Consider the following 19277-nt stretch of genomic DNA (forward strand, 5'->3'; position numbering starts at 1 on the left):
AGTGGTAATATTATTATAAACAAAATTTGCTGGAAGTAGTAATATTATAAATAAAACTTTCTTGAAGTAGTAATATTATAAATAAAACTTTCATGAAATAGTAATATTATTATAAATAAAACTTGCTGGAAGTAGTAATATTATAAATAAAACTTGTTGGAAGCAGTAATATTATAAATAAAACTTGCTGGAAGTAGTAATATTATTATAAATAAAACTTTCTTGAAGTGGTAATATTATTATAAACAAAATTTGCTGGAAGTAGTAATATTATAAATAAAATTGCTGGAAGTAGTAATATTATAAATAAAACTTTGTTGAAGTAGTAATATTATTACTGATAAAACTTGCTTTTGGGTACGTTTCCCAGTTATGATAGTTTATTAAGTAGATATAACTCAAGTCAAAGAGATATAGAAACTCACACACGCATACGGAACCTTCATAGTTATGGGGTTAATATCAGAAAACTTTGTTTTATTGTTGTTGTTTTTATTCTCATGGCGATGGATAATTTCTAGTGTTTTTATCTTCTCTTTCATGCTATTATTAAAAGTTTGATTCCATAGACGTTCGTGTAGTGATATGTTCACAACTATACATTTAGAGCAGGAAGTTTTTAACCAAATGCAATATCACAGTTCATTTCTTTAATATCTCTCATCACCATGACAACCTACTTTACATTGTTGTGTTTCTGTCCTTCTGCTATCAATTTACCTGTTATTGTTACTAAAGAAACATAAAGTCATCATGTTGTTTAGCAACAGGAAAATCATTTGAGATCAAAGACTACAGAAATCCTTTATGGTAAAATTTACGTTAACTAACTCAATAACAATAATTATTGTAGGGTTTGATGAATAATTCACAAGTAAAAATTCTTCTGACTACTTTTTAATCTTATGCTAGTACTAAACAAATAAAAACCAGGGTACCTCATGTTAGAACAATACCAAGACGCTTTTAAATGTATTCCTAAGTTTAAAAAAATTAGTCTTTTTAAACCTTGATGACTGAAAAATCATTGCAGATATATTTTACTTTAAGTAAGAATGTTTTTAAGGTATAGATGGGTACAAACTTTAAAAACAAAAAGATAGAATAATTACATGGTTTGTAAGGTTGTTATATTTGTTATCATAACCTTACTGTCCACCTTTAGTGTTAGCTTCACAAATGTCAGTAACATTCATAGATATGCTCAATTTCATTTTTAAAATCATATTGTAACACAAGACTAAACGCAACAGTGGCGGCGCTGGGGCCCAAAATGAGCCAAGCCCCTTCAGCCCCCCCCAATATTGTTACCTACATATATTCATAAAATATAGAAAACACAATCATCGTGGTTGCTTAACAATTAACATGAAAGAGACATAGATCTGTGGAACTCAGCGTCTTCATTGAGACGGAAGTATGTGTCATGCGTATCATAGCAACGTACTGAATGCACTGAAACTCATGCGCTGTATTGCTGCTCCTGTGTAATACCATTCTATCTTGAGCTTTGACGAAGATTAGACAACCACGTTGATTTCAAGTTACAACAGATCATCAGGGATTTTACTTGATAAGCCAAAGGTTTCACAGGTATTTACCCATTAATTTCATTTATCTTTTATTGAAAAGTAAAACATAGCATGCATGTATAAGTGTATTGTGTATAGGTCAAAACTATGAAGGATTTAGCCCATGTTGTGTCCTCTGTGAGATCGTTTCACATCGTGTATCAGCCATCGAAAATTTGCTGTCAATCACCAGAACAGGTGCATTGTTTTGAAGTAATATTGACTATAAACACAACATGATGAAAGATAGTTAGCCTGATAGTGACCTTACTTTTCCTCAGAGTGTATTAACTTCACATGGGATAATTGTTTCTTCTATGTAAACTGTCTTTTATGTTATATTTCTTTTGATTTGTAGCTTTACTCTTAATAGTATATTAAATGTTCAATCTAAGCTAATCTTGATTTTCTTTATTATTATTTATTACCTTGGGTGGAACTTAGGTGAGCTTCCTCTTTTACATATATGCATATTCTCATAAACAGATTATTTCTAATTTGTAATAATGAATTATTAATCAGAGTATGAGTTTCCAATGAAAACTGCATTGAAAACACAGTTCCAAATAGCACACCTTTCTGAAATGTACCTTGGTATTTACATTATTATAATTTACCATCTATACTTCATATTGATGGCATTTTGGGAAGCCCCTCCACAGTTTACCTCAGCCCCCCCCCCCCCAATGAAAATATCCTGGCGCCGCCACTGAAACCCAATCTTTTCTGGTATCTTTAATTATTTACATTTATTAAAACTATATTTATTTGACTTCAGTTCATGATAAAAAATTTTGTTTCGTAAAGTAGACATTTTTTTTCTCATGTGAGATGTTCCGATCAGTCTTATGTTAAAGTTATTGGTTTGGTAACATGTTTAATACTTGTTAGGGTACCTTATTGATACTTCAAATAAATCTATGCTGCCAACTAATTTTTTACACTTATAGGACACTTAAGCAAACTAGACAATATGAAAATATTGAAAATCGTACAAGTTCTATATTCTATTTGGTTTTACTGTGTTGTGTTTCAATAGTCTCTAAACAAGGCTTAATGGAATAGTTGTTTTTACCCACAGCGTGTACCTTCAGCCTTTGTGGTTTCATTGAAGCTGATAGAACTCACATTTCCATATAAACCCCGTAGGGGTGTGTTAAATTTCATGCTTAAAATGTAAATTGTCCATTTCACAAAGTTAGGTCGTGTATTCCAAAGAGGTTAGAACGAACGCTGTAACTACCATTTAGGTTAGTTAGTTATCGTTATTATTTGTTTTGTAATGTTACCTGTTGGTTTCTGTTTATCTCGTCAACTTCATGTTTACTTAAAATCAACTTAACCGATTTTTTTTATCTTATATGAAAGTTTTAAGTCTCGAAATCTCTGTGATCAAAACTGCATTTACATAGGTGACAACTCACTGTAATTATATTTTACTTAAACTAAGTCAGAACGTTTTTAGTCAATGCAATAACCTGTCTTTACATAGAAAAAATCTAACTCATTAAGGTTTATTGTTACGGAGAGAACGTTTTCTCTGAGCTGGTGAACCATGATTATAATTAATTATACTTGTCATGAGACGTTAGTATTAGCTCTATTGTATTTTTAACAATGCATTATTTATCTAGTCCTTCAGAGATTTTTGAGAATTAAAGATTTATAATAATCGTATAATTAACCATTCACCCTTACTTAGAATTCTTCATTGTTTTCATAATTATCCATTTTTCATTTATTTTTGTAGTTTATGTTATTTCAGTGGTCTCTAAACTTACGTAGAAACAACTGAAAGTTTCAGTTATAACCATGTTCGACTGCAACTTCAAATGAATTGCCTTCTGGTAATTTTTTTTAACTACGTGTGGGATTTTCACATTAGGCTTACGTGCGTTAGGTTCAGGGTTACCACACACTTCTCTTATAATTCCCCCATGGGTCCATAAAAAAAGAACACTTTTCGATAGTTTACCTCCGTGAACATCTGTAATGTTGAAGACTGCTAATAAAAACATTTATTAAGTCTACTGTACATGGATATAAAATATCTTTGATATGTTGGTTTTACGTCATTGATGTAGCTGTCCTGGAATCATTAGATGTAACTTAAAAGTTTGCGTGAATATCATTTTAGTTATTTTAAACACTTGGAATGCGTTGCACACTAGAGCGGTAGGAAACTCGATTTGCTAAGATACACAGTTGTGTGTATCTCAGGTCCTTGCGCGTACTTGACAGGGCTGAGAAAATAAAACTGTGTTGTTTAAAGTAATACGTGTGGGCTAATTCGCCCTGCCCACGTTATCTTTATTTATGAAGACACATTTCCTTGCTCTAGACAGGGTTGTCAAGGAAAGCAAGAATGTCTTATCCTTCTGGTTTTAAAGGTAACCAGTATGGCACATCTGTCGAGACCAGGATTTGAGTAAATCAGTTAAGCACAGGCTACCACCTGCCACGCGCACCTTATGTTGGTAACCAAGGCCAAAGGTCTAATGAAGGAACCGGAACAATGCAGTCAGGGTTTCTCCGTGTACATTCCTACATACGTGTAAACTGACTTGGTAGTGCTCGAACTGGCGTGGTTGTAGAGCACGCCTGTGTCAGAACTAATGACAGAATATTTTAAGGTGAGAAGTGAACTGAAACAAAGTCTATGGAAGAAATAGCCACAAGTTTTCAGAATGGTATTTCATCAAGTCAGCTACGGAGAAAGTCAAGTCTACTTCATGTAATTAATGTGTAAACATTTTTTATTTGTCAATATAACACTTTCGTTTCAGCTTTTTAACACCTTGTTGCAGTAGTCTGAACATGTTGCGGTATTAATATTTTTATTTGTCAATATAACACTTTCTTTTCAGCTTTTTAACACCCTGTTGCAGTAGTCTGAAAATGTGGTATTAATATTTTTATTTGTCAATATAACACTTTCGTTTCAGCTTTTTAACACCCTGTTGCAGTAGTCTGAAAATGTTGCGGTATTAATATTTTTATTCGTCAATATAACACTTTCGTTTCAGCTTTTTAACACCCTGTTGCAGTAGTCTGAAAATGTTGCGGTATTAATATTTTTATTTAAATTTCTTACTTAAATTGTTATATTCTGTACACAAAATATGTTTATATGATGTATATTCGGTGTTGTATTTAGGTAGGGCTAGAGGACGCTCAGTCCCAGGCCCCATAGTCTTAATGAGACCAATCGATTATTTTATTATATGTAAAATTACATGGAATGTAGGGCCTACAAAAATTATTAACCCCTGTGCCCACCCAGCCTTAACTCCGCCACTGCGAGAAATTATAAATTACCTGGAAGTAACATTGTTCAGTTGAGTGACCAATAAAACAGTTTCATGATTTATAGTCCCCGGCTGTTACAGCGGTAACTCTACGGATTTACAGCGCTAAAATCGGGGGTTTGATTCCTCCTCGGTGGACTCAGGAGATAATCCAATGTGGCTTTGCTATAAGAAAATACACACACAGCTCTTGTATGTCCATTAACAACAAAAACAGATTTGTTACCTGTATGTCACTTTGAGTAATATACCGTTAAGAAATTTCACAGATTTATCAACTATATGAAACTGCAAGTCCATTATGTCCATAGTACTTGGAAATCCGCTAATTTAATTAAACATACATACGTTGTTCCATATCCTATGTACTTAGATCCTTCATCAGGCATGGTTCCAATAGAATTATCGATTTCTGTGTATCACTGGTATAATTTTTCCACAGTCAACCCAGATATCCCGTTCTTAAACTTCACTTTGATTGTGTGTGTCAAAACTGTGTGGTTTTTACAGTATCAAACCAAACATCCAGTTCTGTAACTGTACTTTGATTGTATGTGTGGTTTTACAAACTTGTATGTGTCAAAAAACTGTGGTTTTTTTCCACAGTCAACTCAGACGTCCCGTTGTGAGCGTATGCGTTAACTTTACTGTATATCAAAACACTACTCGAGTTTCTCTAACGTCAAATCAAACATCCTGTTGTGCGTCGATTTTTAATGTATGTCAGTATTGAAGTCGCAACCTTGTGGATCATGTTATCATGTTTCAGATACGTTATTGGTACAGCTTGTGTTGTTATCCAGTGTGTGTAATTTACACTATAATTTAAAGTTTCGTACTGTGTTGTTTTTTATCATACTATATATGTGTAGCTTGGGCTGGTATTGTTGTCTTATGTCCCATATTCGATTAAAATAAACAAAATATAAGCAGGACTGATGAGATCTGGCATTTCGACTTCAGTCACATATACTTAAGAACGTGTGACTAAAGTAATAATATATTGTACGGGTAACCCGTATTCCGTTAGTTAAGAATCGTTAGTGTTAATAGAGTTGTCTAACACAATGTCATGTCCGTTTACTTGTTTTCAAGTTAAGCACAAACTATACAATGGGTTATCGAAACCCGGTTTCTAGCATTAAATCCGCAGACATACCGCTGGGGTATCCTGTTCTGTGTTGCATGATGGATAATGACTCCAGTATAACTACAAGTTTACTCTGATAACTTGGTCCTGTTTCCAACACATATCTATATATAACTGGGAATTATGTTTGTGTGATACAAAAAAATCCACATTTAACCTCATACCGATAAAGGTAAGAAAAATAAAGTGTAACGAATTATGGAAGTGTTTACTTCATTAGTGTAATTACACTTCCAACATGCACATAGTGTAATTACACTTCCAACTTGCACACTGAACAGCTGTGTAAGTTTATCTTCTTTTTTAAGTTGTTAAATTGTTTTCCAACTGTCTATAAAAAATAGTTTCGTACTGAGATGACAGAAAGCAAACACTCCTCCCATAAGGATGAATCAATCATGTCTGGACCCCCTGGGGTTTTAAACTGGTCCCTCCCCTGGAATACAAGTTACGTTAAACTACTCATACAACAAATCATCAGTTTGTCACTTATCTGGGTTTGGAAAGAATTCTTTTTAAAATGGTTATGTACATCACGTGTTTAGCACCTATGTTATCGCACCTGTATTAGAAAGTGAAGTAAGAACACGAAACCTTAAAAAACCCTTTCCACACAATCACTAGAACTAACATAATGATATGAAAAGTCATGTTTTAAACATACAATTAGTAGAACTGGCATCCAGATATAGCAAATCCTTTCTTAATCAGTTATTTTGTAAAAATAACATCCAAATATAACAAATCGTGTCTTAAACAGTTACTTAATTAAACTGTTTCACAAAACTAGCACATAAACATTATCAGATATAGAGGACTCTTTATTGTAGGTAGTATTAATTTATTTATTTTGTGGATTAATATTTCATGATTGTTTAGCTTTGTATCATAAGAGAGTTGAAAGCAGGCGATAAACGGAAGCTGTGTTTTTTAAGTTATTCATTTCGATGCTATCGAACGTCGCGTGCTGCAATCCACTGATTTTGAGAATATAGAGATTTCTAGAAGGCTTAAGTGATAAACTTATAAATAGCTGGAAGAATACAGACAGAGAACAGGAAGAAATCCAGAAGTAAAGCCAAGAGAAAGAGAAGTTCGGTCAGAAAAAGTTAGAAAATGTAAAGTTAACCGTGTAGGAATAAATAGCTTCATGGTTGATGTGTTACAGTGAAATTAACAGTTTTCTGACATTTTAAGAAAATAATTTGTCTCGTGAAAGGATTTAAACAGACGATTATTTAGAAGTTTATGTGCATAAAACAAACGTTTATTATAAGCAGGCGAAAATATAACAAAGCAAACAAGTATAAAAAGTTAAGGATACGCTGCGGTAACTCACGAGGCAACACAAGTGAATTATACACCGATACTGTGGTGATAAAAAAGAAGATGAAAGAGAGAGAAGAAAAAGGAATAAATACATTGATAGTGTTTAAGAGAAGAGAAAGTAGTTAGGCTTGTCAACTTAATTCTAAAGTAATACAATTGGCGACTTTTGACAAGAGAACTGTAGTGTAATATCTAAGAATAACTATGATATACGTAGTGAAAATAACTTTTGTGCATACGTTTAACTTGTTTTAAATAAATTCCTTTAAAAAGTGGAGAGCGTACTCTTCATTTATCGTCAACAAGTCACAGACACCTGCTGAAGAATCCTCAGCCATACTTCTATAGAAACTGAAAAGTAAATTCCTGACACACATGCTTTTATTAAATATTTTGTACCCCGGTGGGACAGTGGCAATTCTAAAATGCTGGAATCAGTGTTTTGATTTCCCTAAGACGACACAGCAGATAGTTTGATGTGGCTTGGCTATAAAACACACACACAAACATAATATTTCCAGTAAGCAATGTTAACTAAACTTATTTGATTAGCAGTCACCCATTAGTCCTCAAGCTAAAGTTTAACAACCACTCTCTTTTAACACAAGTCAGTCAGTAGTACTACCAAAGTTTAATTGTATTAACTCAGGAGTTAGGTTAATAAAGGCTGAGATCAGTAGGGACCGTAGGGCGTAACAAACTTAGTATAGTAAAAATATTAGTATATTAATATATTTATCAGTTATGGTTAAGGTGGTTTTGATATTGATGGCACAAATAATTATGTTTTAATGGTAGAACATTGAATGATCGTGTTCCTCTTATGTTGTCACACATTTACTGTTATTTCAAATTAAAATGTTTACTTTACAAACAAGACCAACTTTTATATTTGTTTGAGATGTTTACTGATAACATTCTACAGAATATGGTTAAAGTTGTCGGTTCACAAGTTCCATATAGTTCGTAAGTAAATATAGTAATGTTGGTGTCAAGTTTTGTAGACATAGAAAAGTTTATTTAGATTTGAAGCACTGATTTCTCTTGAACTGGGTGTTAAGTTCTGAGGCTTGAAGTGACGTCATGATACTGTCCTTTTATAGAAGGATTACAACATCAGCTGGTTATAACACTGTCTCTCTTCATCTGAGGCTTGAAGTGTCGCCATGACACTGTCCTTTTATAGAAGGATTACAACATAAGCTGGCTATAACACTGTATCTCTTTATCTGAGGCTTGTTGAAGTGACGTCATGACACTGTCCTTTTATAGAAGGATTACAACATCAGCTGGTTATAACACAGTCTCTTTATCTGACGCTTGAAGTGACGTCATGACACTATACTTTTATAGAAGGATTACAACATCAGCTGGTTATAACACTGTATCTCTTTATCTGAGGCTTGAAGTGACGTCATGACACTGTCCTTTTATAGAAGGATTACAACATCAGCTGGATATAACACTGTCTCTTTATCTGAGGCTTGAAGTGACGCCATGACACTGTCCTTTTGTAGAAGGATTACAACATAAGCTGGCTATAACACTGTATCTCTTTATCTGAGGCTTGTTGAAGTGACGTCATGACACTGTCCTTTTATAGAAGGATTACAACATCAGCTGGTAATAACACTGTCTCTTTATCTGAGGCTTGAAGTGACGTCATGACACTGTCCTTTTATAGAAGGATTACAACATCAGCTGGTTATAACACTGTATCTCTTTATCTGAGGCTTGAAGTGACGCCATGACACTGTCCTTTTATAGAAGGATTACAACATAAGCTGGCTATAACACTGTCTCTCTTTATCTGAGGCTTGAAGTGACGCCATGACACTGTCCTTTTATAGAAGGATTACAACATAAGCTGGCTATAACACTGTATCTCTTTATCTGAGGCTTGAAGTGACGCCATGACACTGTCCTTTTATAAAAGGATTACAACATCAGCTGGCTATAACACTGTATCTCTTTATCTGAGGCTTGTTGAAGTGACGTCATGACACTGTCCTTTTATAGAAGGATTACAACATCAGCTGGTTATAACACTGTCTCTCTTTATCTGAGGCTTGAAGTGACGCCATGACACTGTCCTTTTATAGAAGGATTACAACATAAGCTGGCTATAACATTGTATCTCTTTATCTGAGGCTTGAAGTGACGTTATGACACTGTCCTTTTATAGAAGGATTACAACATCAGCTAGTTATAACACTGTCTCTCTTTATCTGACGCTTGAAGTGACGCCATGACACTGTCCTTTTATAGAAGGATTACAACATCAGCTGGTTATAACACTGCCTCTCTTTATCTGAGGCTTGAAGTGACGTTATGACACTGTCCTTTTATAGAAGGATTACAACATCAGCTGGTTATAACACTGCCTCTCTTTATCTGAGGTTTGAAGTGACGTCATGACACTGTCCTTTTATAGAAGGATTACAACATAAGCTGGTTATAACACTGTCTCTCTTTATCTGAGGCTTTGAAGTGACGTCATGACACTGTCCTTTTATAGAAGGATTACAACATCAGCTGGTTATAACACTGTCTCTCTTTATCTGAGGCTTGAAGTGACGTCATGACACTATCCTTTTATAGAAGGATTACAACAAAAGCTGGTTAAAACACTGTCTCTCTTTATCTGAGGCTTGAAGTGACGTCATGACACTGTCCTTTTATAGAAGGATTACAACATAAGCTGGTTATAACACTGTATCTCTTTATCTGAGGCTTGAAGTGACGTAATGACACTGTCCTTTTATAGAAGGATTACAACATCAGCTGGTTATAACACTGTCTCTCTTTATCTGAGGCTTGAAGTGACGTCATGACACTGTCCTTTTATAGAAGGATTACAACATCAGCTGGTTATAACACTGTCTCTCTTTATCTGAGGCTTGAAGTGACGTCATGACACTGTCCTTTTATAGAAGGATTACAACATAAGCTGGTTATAACACTGTATCTCTTTATCTCAGGCTTGAAGTGACGTAATGACACTGTCCTTTTATTGAAGGATTACAACATCAGCTGGTTATAACACTGTCTCTCTTCATCTGAGGCTTGAAGTGTCGCCATGACACTGTCCTTTTATAGAAGGATTACAACATAAGCTGGCTATAACACTGTATCTCTTTATCTGAGGCTTGTTGAAGTGACGTCATGACACTGTCCTTTTATACAAGGATTACAACATCAGCTGGTTATAACACTGTCTCTTTATCTGAGGCTTGACGTGACGTCATGACACTATGCTTTTATAGAAGGATTACAACATCAGCTGGTTATAACACTGTATCTCTTTATCTGAGACTTGAAGTGACGTCATGACACTGTCCTTTTATAGAAGGATTACAACATCAGCTGGTTATAACACTGTCTCTCTTTATCTGAGGCTTGAAGTGACGCCATGACACTGTCCTTTTATAGAAGGATTACAACATAAGCTGGCTATAACACTGTATCTCTTTATCTGAGGCTTGAAGTGACGCCATGACACTGTCCTTTTATAAAAGGATTACAACATCAGCTGGCTATAACACTGTATCTCTTTATCTGAGGCTTGTTGAAGTGACGTCATGACACTATCCTTTTATAGAAGGATTACAACATCAGCTGGTTATAACACTGTCTCTCTTTATCTGAGGCTTGAAGTGACGCCATGACACTGTCCTTTTATAGAAGGATTACAACATAAGCTGGCTATAACACTGTATCTCTTTATCTGAGGCTTGAAGTGACGCCATGACACTGTCCTTTTATAAAAGGATTAAAACATCAGCTGGTTATAACACTGCCTCTCTTTATCTGAGGCTTGAAGTGACGTCATGACACTGTCCTTTTATAGAAGGATTACAACATCAGCTAGTTATAACACTGTCTCTCTTTATCTGACGCTTGAAGTGACGCCATGACACTGTCCTTTTATAGAAGGATTACAACATCAGCTGGTTATAACACTGCCTCTCTTTATCTGAGGCTTGAAGTGACGTTATGACACTGTCCTTTTATAGAAGGATTACAACATCAGCTGGTTATAACACTGCCTCTTTATCTGAGGCTTGAAGTGACGTCATGACACTGTCCTTTTATAGAAGGATTACAACATCAGCTGGTTATAACACTGTCTCTCTTTATCTGAGGCTTGAAGTGACGTCATGACACTGTCCTTTTATAGAAGGATTACAACATAAGCTGGTTATAACACTGTCTCTCTTTATCTGAGGCTTGTTGAAGTGACGTCATGACACTATCCTTTTATAGAAGGATTACAACATCAGCTGGTTATAACACTGTCTCTCTTTATCTGAGGCTTGAAGTGACGTCATGACACTGTCCTTTTATAGAAGGATTACAACATCAGCTGGTTATAACACTGTATCTCTTTATCTGAGGCTTGAAGTGACGTCATGACACTGTCCTTTTATAGAAGGATTACAACATAAGCTGGTTATAACACTGTCTCTCTTTATCTGAGGCTTGAAGTGACGTCATGACACTATCCTTTTATAGAAGGATTACAACATCAGCTGGTTATAACACTGTCTCTCTTTATCTGAGGCTTGAAGTGACGTCATGACACTATCCTTTTATAGAAGGATTACAACATAAGCTGGTTATAACACTGTCTCTCTTTATCTGAGGCTTGAAGTGACGTCATGACACTGTCCTTTTATAGAAGGATTACAACATCAGCTGGTTATAACACTGTCTCTCTTTATCTGAGGCTTGAAGTGACGTCATGACACTGTCCTTTTATAGAAGGATTACAACATCAGCTGGTTATAACACTGTCTCTCTTTATCTGAGGCTTGAAGTGACGCCATGACACTGTCCTTTTATAGAAGGATTACAACATAAGCTGGCTATAACACTGTATCTCTTTATCTGAGGCTTGTTGAAGTGACGTCATGACACTGTCCTTTTATAGAAGGATTACAACATCAGCTGGTTATAACACTGTATCTCTTTATCTGAGGCTTGTTGAAGTGACGTCATGACACTGTCCTTTTATAGAAGGATTACAACATCAGCTGGTAATAACACTGTCTCTTTATCTGACGCTTGAAGTGACGTCATGACACTATCCTTTTATAGAATGATTACAACATCAGCTGGTTATAACACTGTATCTCTTTATCTGAGGCTTGAAGTGACGTCATGACACTGTCCTTTTATAGAAGGATTACAACATCAGCTGGTTATAACACTGTATCTCTTTATCTGAGGCTTGAAGTGACGCCATGACACTGTCCTTTTATAGAAGGATTACAACATAAGCTGGCTATAACACTGTCTCTCTTTATCTGAGGCTTGTTGAAGTGACGTCATGACACTATCCTTTTATAGAAGGATTACAACATCAGCTGGTTATAACACTGTCTCTCTTTATCTGAGGCTTGAAGTGACGCCATGACACTGTCCTTTTATAGAAGGATTACAACATAAGCTGGCTATAACATTGTATCTCTTTATCTGAGGCTTGAAGTGACGTTATGACACTGTCCTTTTATAGAAGGATTACAACATCAGCTAGTTATAACACTGTCTCTCTTTATCTGACGCTTGAAGTGACGCCATGACACTGTCCTTTTATAGAAGGATTACAACATCAGCTGGTTATAACACTGCCTCTCTTTATCTGAGGCTTGAAGTGACGTCATGACACTGTCCTTTTATAGAAGGATTACAACCTCAGCTGGTTATAACACTGTCTCTCTTCATCTGAGGCTTGAAGTGTCGCCATGACACTGTCCTTTTATAGAAGGATTACAACATAAGCTGGCTATAACACTGTATCTCTTTATCTGAGGCTTGTTGAAGTGACGTCATGACACTGTCCTTTTATACAAGGATTACAACATCAGCTGGTTATAACACTGTCTCTTTATCTGAGGCTTGACGTGACGTCATGACACTATGCTTTTATAGAAGGATTACAACATCAGCTGGTTATAACACTGTATCTCTTTATCTGAGACTTGAAGTGACGTCATGACACTGTCCTTTTATAGAAGGATTACAACATCAGCTGGTTATAACACTGTCTCTCTTTATCTGAGGCTTGAAGTGACGCCATGACACTGTCCTTTTATAGAAGGATTACAACATAAGCTGGTTATAACACTGTATCTCTTTATCTGAGGCTTGAAGTGACGCCATGACACTGTCCTTTTATAAAAGGATTACAACATCAGCTGGCTATAACACTGTATCTCTTTATCTGAGGCTTGTTGAAGTGACGTCATGACACTGTCCTTTTATAGAAGGATTACAACATCAGCTGGTTATAACACTGTCTCTCTTTATCTGAGGCTTGAAGTGACGCCATGACACTGTCCTTTTATAGAAGGATTACAACATCAGCTGGCTATAACACTGTATCTCTTTATCTGAGGCTTGAAGTGACGCCATGACACTGTCCTTTTATAAAAGGATTACAACATCAGCTGGTTATAACACTGCCTCTCTCTTTATCTGAGGCTTGAAGTGACGTCATGACACTGTCCTTTTATAGAAGGATTACAACATCAGCTGGTTATAACACTGTCTCTCTTTATCTGACGCTTGAAGTGACGCCATGACACTGTCCTTTTATAGAAGGATTACAACATCAGCTGGTTATAACACTGCCTCTCTTTATCTGAGGCTTGAAGTGACGTTATGACACTGTCCTTTTATAGAAGGATTACAACATCAGCTGGTTATAACACTGCCTCTCTTTATCTGAGGCTTGAAGTGACGTCATGACACTGTCCTTTTATAGAAGGATTACAACATCAGCTGGTTATAACACTGTCTCTCTTTATCTGAGGCTTGAAGTGACGTCATGACACTGTCCTTTTATAGAAGGATTACAACATAAGCTGGTTATAACACTGTCTCTCTTTATCTGAGGCTTGTTGAAGTGACGTCATGACACTGTCCTTTTATAGAAGGATTACAACATCAGCTGGTTATAACACTGTCTCTCTTTATCTGAGGCTTGAAGTGACGTCATGACACTGTCCTTTTATAGAAGGATTACAACATCAGCTGGTTATAACACTGTCTCTCTTTATCTGAGGCTTGAAGTGACGTCATGACACTGTCCTTTTATAGAAGGATTACAACATAAGCTGGTTATAACACTGTCTCTCTTTATCTGAGGCTTGAAGTGACGTCATGACACTGTCCTTTTATAGAAGGATTACAACATCAGCTAGTTATAACACTGTCTCTCTTTATCTGACGCTTGAAGTGACGCCATGACACTGTCCTTTTATAGAAGGATTACAACATCAGCTGGTTATAACACTGCCTCTCTTTATCTGAGGCTTGAAGTGACGTTATGACACTGTCCTTTTATAGAAGGATTACAACATCAGCTGGTTATAACACTGCCTCTCTTTATCTGAGGTTTGAAGTGACGTCATGACACTGTCCTTTTATAGAAGGATTACAACATAAGCTGGTTATAACACTGTCTCTCTTTATCTGAGGCTTGAAGTGTCGCCATGACACTGTCCTTTTATAGAAGGATTACAACATCAGCTGGTTATAACACTGTCTCTTTATCTGAGGCTTGACGTGACGTCATGACACTATCCTTTTATAGAAGGATTACAACATCAACTGGTTATAACACTGTATCTCTTTATCTGAGACTTGAAGTGACGTCATGACACTGTCATTTTATAGAAGGATTACAACATCAGCTGGATATAACACTGTCTCTTTATCTGAGGCTTGAAGTGACGCCATGACACTGTCCTTTTATAGAACGATTACAACATAAGCTGGCTATAACACTGTATCTCTTTATCTGAGGCTTGTTGAAGTGACGTCATGACACTGTCCTTTTATAGAAGGATTACAACATCAGCTGGTAATAACACTGTCTCTTTATCTGACGCTTGAAGTGACGTCATGACACTATCCTTTTATAGAAGGATTACAACATCAGCTGGTTATAACACTGTATCTCTTTATCTGAGGCTTGAAGTGACGTCATGACACTGTCCTTTTATAGAAGGATTACAACATCAGCTGGTTATAACACTGTATCTCTTTATCTGAGGCTTGAAGTGACGCCATGACACTGTCCTTTTATAGAAGGATTACAACATAAGCTGGCTATAACACTGTCTCTCTTTATCTGAGGCTTGTTGAAGTGACGTCATGACACTATCCTTTTATAGAAGGATTACAACATCAGCTGGTTATAACACTGTCTCTCTTTATCTGAGGCTTGAAGTGACGCCATGACACTGTCCTTTTATAGAAGGATTACAACATAAGCTGGCTATAACATTGTATCTCTTTATCTGAGGCTTGAAGTGACGTTATGACACTGTCCTTTTATAGAAGGATTACAACATCAGCTGGTTATAACACTGTCTCTTTTTATCTGAGGCTTGAAGTGACGCCATGACACTGTCCTTTTATAGAAGGATTACAACATCAGCTGGTTATAACACTGCCTCTCTTTATCTGAGGCTTGAAGTGACGTTATGACACTGTCCTTTTATAGAAGGATTACAACATCAGCTGGTTATAACACTGCCTCTCTTTATCTGAGGTTTGAAGTGACGTCATGACACTGTCCTTTTATAGAAGGATTACAACATAAGCTGGTTATAACACTGTCTCTCTTTATCTGAGGCTACTTGAAGTGACGTCATGACACTATCCTTTATAGAAGGATTACAACATCAGCTGGTTATAACACTGTCTCTCTTTATCTGAGGCTTGAAGTGACGTCATGACACTGTCCTTTTATAGAAGGATTACAACATCAGCTGGTTATAACACTGTCTCTCTTTATCTGAGGCTTGAAGTGACGTCATGACACTGTCCTTTTATAGAAGGATTACAACATCAGCTGGTTATAACACTGTATCTCTTTATCTGAGGCTTGAAGTGACGTCATGACACTGTCCTTTATAGAAGGATTACAACATCAGCTGGTTATAACACTGTCTCTCTTTATCTGAGGCTTGAAGTGACGTCATGACACTGTCCTTTATAGAAGGATTACAACATCAGCTGGTTATAACACTGTCTCTCTTTATCTGAGGCTTGAAGTGACGTCATGACACTGTCCTTTTATAGAAGGATTACAACATAAGCTGGTTATAACACTGTATCTCTTTATCTGAGGCTTGAAGTGACGTCATGACACTGTCCTTTTATAGAAGGATTACAACATCAGCTGGTTATAACACTGTCTCTCTTTATCTGAGGCTTGAAGTGTCGCCATGACACTGTCCTTTTATAGAAGGATTACAACATAAGCTGGTTATAACACTGTATCTCTTTATCTGAGGCTTGTTGAAGTGACGTCATGACACTGTCCTTTTATAGAAGGATTACAACATCAGCTGGTTATAACACTGTCTCTTTATCTGAGGCTTGAAGTGACGTCATGACACTATCCTTTTATAGAAGGATTACAACATCAGCTGGTTATAACACTGTATCTCTTTATCTGAGACTTGAAGTGACGTCATGACACTGTCCTTTTATAGAAGGATTACAACATCAGCTGGTTATAACACTGTCTCTCTTTATCTGAGGCTTGAAGTGACGCCATGACACTGTCCTTTTATAGAAGGATTACAACATCAGCTGGTTATAACACTGTATCTCTTTATCTGAGGCTTGAAGTGACGCCATGACACTGTCCTTTATAGAAGGATTACAACATCAGCTGGTTATAACACTGCCTCTCTTTATCTGAGGCTTGAAGTGACGTCATGACACTGTCCTTTTATAGAAGGATTACAACATCAGCTGGTTATAACACTGTCTCTCTTTATCTGAGGCTTGAAGTGACGTCCATGACACTGTCCTTTTATAGAAGGATTACAACATCAGCTGGTTATAACACTGTCTCTCTTTATCTGAGGCTTGAAGTGACGTCATGACACTGTCCTTTTATAGAAGGATTACAACATCAGCTGGTTATAACACTGCCTCTCTTTATCTGAGGCTTGAAGTGACGTCATGACACTGTCCTTTTATAGAAGGATTACAACATCAGCTGGTTATAACACTGTCTCTCTTTATCTGAGGCTTGAAGTGACGTCATGACACTGTCCTTTATAGAAGGATTACAACATCAGCTGGTTATAACACTGTCTCTCTTTATCTGAGGCTTGAAGTGACGTCATGACACTGTCCTTTTATAGAAGGATTACAACATCAGCTGGTTATAACACTGTCTCTCTTTATCTGAGGCTTGAAGTGACGTCATGACACTGTCCTTTTATAGAAGGATTACAACATCAGCTGGTTATAACACTGTCTCTCTTTATCTGAGGCTTGAAGTGACGTCATGACACTGTCCTTTTATAGAAGGATTACAACATAAGCTGGTTATAACACTGTCTCTCTTTATCTGAGGCTTGAAGTGACGTCATGACACTGTCCTTTTATAGAAGGATTACAACATCAGCTGGTTATAACACTGTCTCTCTTTATCTGAGGCTTGAAGTGACGTCATGACACTGTCCTTTTATAGAAGGATTACAACATCAGCTGGTTATAACACTGTATCTCTTTATCTGAGGCTTGAAGTGACGTCATGACACTGTCCTTTTATAGAAGGATTACAACATCAGCTGGTTATAACACTGTCTCTTTATCTGAGGCTTGAAGTGACGCCATGACACTGTCCTTTATAGAAGGATTACAACATAAGCTGGCTATAACACTGTATCTCTTTATCTGAGGCTTGTTGTGACGTCATGACACTGTCCTTTTATAGAAGGATTACAACATCAGCTGGTTATAACACTGTCTCTTTATCTGAGGCTTGAAGTGACGTCATGACACTGTCCTTTTATAGAAGGATTACAACATCAGCTGGTTATAACACTGTATCTCTTTATCTGAGGCTTGAAGTGACGTCATGACACTGTCCTTTTATAGAAGGATTACAACATCAGCTGGTTATAACACTGTCTCTTTATCTGAGGCTTGAAGTGACGCCATGACACTGTCCTTTTATAGAAGGATTACAACATAAGCTGGTTATAACACTGTATCTCTTTATCTGAGGCTTGAAGTGACGTCATGACACTGTCCTTTTATAGAAGGATTACAACATCAGCTGGTTATAACACTGTCTCTCTTTATCTGAGGCTTGAAGTGACGTCATGACACTGTCCTTTTATAGAAGGATTACAACATCAGCTGGTTGAAGTGACGTCACACTGTCCTCTCTTGGTTATAACACTGATCTGAGGCTTGAAGTGACGTCATGACACTGTCCTTTTATAGAAGGATTACAACATCAGCTGGTTATAACACTGTCTCTCTTTATCTGAGGCTTGAAGTGACGTCATGACACTGTCCTTTTATAGAAGGATTACAACATCAGCTGGTTATAACACTGTCTCTTTATCTGAGGCTTGAAGTGACGTCATGACACTGTCCTTTTATAGAAGGATTACAACATCAGCTGGTTATAACACTGTCTCTCTTTATCTGAGGCTTGAAGTGACGCCATGACACTGTCCTTTTATAGAAGGATTACAACATCAGCTGGTTATAACACTGTATCTCTTTTTATCTGAGGCTTGAAGTGACGCCATGACACTGTCCTTTTATAGAAGGATTACAACATCAGCTGGTTATAACACTGTCTCTCTTTATCTGAGGCTTGAAGTGACGTCATGACACTGTCCTTTTATAGAAGGATTACAACATCAGCTGGTTATAACACTGTCTCTTTATCTGAGGCTTGAAGTGACGTCATGACACTGTCCTTTATAGAAGGATTACAACATCAGCTGGTTATAACACTGTCTCTCTTTATCTGAGGCTTGAAGTGACGTCATGACACTGTCCTTTTATAGAAGGATTACAACATCAGCTGGTTATAACACTGTCTCTCTTTATCTGAGGCTTGAAGTGACGTCATGACACTGT

The 19277-nt window shown here is 36.6% G+C and overlaps 1 protein-coding gene across 1 annotated transcript in view; it reads left to right on the forward strand.

Annotated features, from left to right (window-relative positions):
- The first annotated feature begins 4167 nt into the window (after positions 1-4167).
- The window catches only part of LOC143228687 (uncharacterized), a 67628-nt gene continuing 52518 nt past the window's right edge, over positions 4168-19277 (forward strand). Inside the window, exon 1 of the mRNA XM_076459948.1 lies at positions 4168-4305. The gene's annotated coding sequence lies outside the window, so the exon portion shown is untranslated. The remainder of the gene's footprint in view (positions 4306-19277) is intronic.

This window comes from Tachypleus tridentatus, chromosome 10 (genome assembly GCF_004210375.1).
Source record: "Tachypleus tridentatus isolate NWPU-2018 chromosome 10, ASM421037v1, whole genome shotgun sequence".
In the NCBI taxonomy this organism is placed as follows: Eukaryota; Metazoa; Arthropoda; class Merostomata; order Xiphosura; family Limulidae; genus Tachypleus; species Tachypleus tridentatus.